The sequence below is a fragment of the Styela clava genome, chromosome 2 (genome assembly GCF_964204865.1).
Source record: "Styela clava chromosome 2, kaStyClav1.hap1.2, whole genome shotgun sequence".
In the NCBI taxonomy this organism is placed as follows: domain Eukaryota; kingdom Metazoa; phylum Chordata; class Ascidiacea; order Stolidobranchia; family Styelidae; genus Styela; species Styela clava.
In genome coordinates this window covers 28,781,443-28,783,942 of record NC_135251.1, presented here as the reverse complement: position 1 = coordinate 28,783,942, position 2,500 = coordinate 28,781,443, and positions in this window count along the sequence as shown.

Genomic DNA, 2,500 nt, shown 5'->3' with positions numbered 1-2,500 from the left:
CCGGGCGCCGAAGCGCCAATCTCCGTGTCGAGGCTCGGGAATATTAACCAGATTCCCTTTCGGACACCGGGGGCGAAGACGAGCAACGCCCCCCGTCGAACTGCGTTCGCTTGTTCCTTAGGGCCGACTGACCCATGTTCAACTGCTGTTCACATGGAACCCTTCTCCTCTTCGACCTTCAAAGCTCTCATTTGAATATTTGCTACTACCACCAAGATCTGCACCGACGGCTGCTCCACGCGAGCTCTCGCTCGACGCTTCGACGCCCGCCGCCGCGGCCTTCCTACTCGTCGCGACATAGCGCCGTGGAACGGCCCGTGTCGTCGCGACGGCCGGGTATAGGCCCGACGCTCCAGCGCCATCCATTTTCAGGGCTCGTTGATTCGGCAGGTGAGTTGTTACACACTCCTTAGCGGATTCCGACTTCCATGGCCACCGTCCTGCTGTCTAGATCAACAAACACCTTTTGTGGTGAGCGCGCACACAGAGAGCGCGCGGCATCCTTTCCTCGATCCGCCGCCGGGCCGCACCGCCCGCGCGCTGTAACACCCCCGCCGGAGCGGAGGCCTGGGAATTCCTCGTTCAAGGGAAGCTTGAACCTTTTTATATTCAAGCCTGCGCTGAAGCCGGTTTGACAGCTTCCCAGAGGGTGGTTTCCTTCCAGAGGGTTTATGTGATCCTCGATGGGAAGCTGATGAGCGGGAGGTCATCTCCGAAGCATGTTCATCGAGTATAGACCTCAACTCGTCACCGTCGAGTCGATGGTGGATGGCCTCGTCAAGCAGTGGGGCTCCCCAGGAAGTATGATCTGCTCTTCCTAAGGAGTCAAGATAAGTCCAGATGACCTCTTTCCAGCTGCTTTCCGAGGCGGCAACTTCTGGATGCTCCTCCGATGATTGTTTTTCTGGAGTTCTACTATCTTCGGTAGTCGTCTCTGTTGGTTTGACGATCTGCAGTTTCATTGACTTGAATTCTGCTCGTTTCGTCCTCGACTTGATAGCATCCAGAGTGCGATGAGGAAGGATTTTTTGCAGGAAGGCGTATCTGTTCTTTTTGATTCCTTCTTGCTCCAGGCGTGAATCTTCTTTTGCCAGCAAAAAATCCTCCTCGTGACTCCACCTCGCTCGAGATCGTACTGGGACACTATCTTGATGGAATGAAGTTGGATGTTGGCTTCTCCTGTGCAATCCTAAACCGGACTTTGTCGAAAACGCACGGTTACAATCGGAGCAGGAAAAGGTCAAAAGAGTGCCACTACTCTTCTGGATCCCGGCAGGTTCCCAACCACATCCCCCTGCGGCGGCAAGGGGTTCAGTGGATATTTTTTTCTTTTTTCTTGTGCTACCGGGTTTGGGTAATCCGAATGGGGGTGGTAGCCCCAAATGGATATTAAAGCCTATCCGATTTTAGCTACCTCGGAACTTCCAAGATGGTATTAGGCGGTTCCGAGGCATTGCCCGACTCTCGCCACGTGGAGGCTCCGGATAGGCACATGGTTTCCCCCGTTACAGAGGTCACCTTAAGAGCGTCTCCGAGTTCGGTTGCGTTGCCGCACCGGGCGCCGAAGCGCCAATCTCCGTGTCGAGGCTCGGGAATATTAACCAGATTCCCTTTCGGACACCGGGGGCGAAGACGAGCAACGCCCCCCGTCGAACTGCGTTCGCTTGTTCCTTAGGGCCGACTGACCCATGTTCAACTGCTGTTCACATGGAACCCTTCTCCTCTTCGACCTTCAAAGCTCTCATTTGAATATTTGCTACTACCACCAAGATCTGCACCGACGGCTGCTCCACGCGAGCTCTCGCTCGACGCTTCGACGCCCGCCGCCGCGGCCTTCCTACTCGTCGCGACATAGCGCCGTGGAACGGCCCGTGTCGTCGCGACGGCCGGGTATAGGCCCGACGCTCCAGCGCCATCCATTTTCAGGGCTGGTTGATTCGGCAGGTGAGTTGTTACACACTCCTTAGCGGATTCCGACTTCCATGGCCACCGTCCTGCTGTCTAGATCAACAAACACCTTTTGTGGTGAGCGCGCACACAGAGAGCGCGCGGCATCCTTTCCTCGATCCGCCGCCGGGCCGCACCGCCCGCGCGCTGTAACACCCCCGCCGGAGCGGAGGCCTGGGAATTCCTCGTTCAAGGGAAGCTTGAACCTTTTTATATTCAAGCCTGCGCTGAAGCCGGTTTGACAGCTTCCCAGAGGGTGGTTTCCTTCCAGAGGGTTTATGTGATCCTCGATGGGAAGCTGATGAGCGGGAGGTCATCTCCGAAGCATGTTCATCGAGTATAGACCTCAACTCGTCACCGTCGAGTCGATGGTGGATGGCCTCGTCAAGCAGTGGGGCTCCACAGGAAGTATGATCTGCTCTTCCTAAGGAGTCAAGATAAGTCCAGATGACCTCTTTCCAGCTGCTTTCCGAGGCGGCAACTTCTGGATGCTCCTCCGATGATTGTTTTTCTGGAGTTCTACTATCTTCGGTAGTCGTCTCTGTTGGTTTGA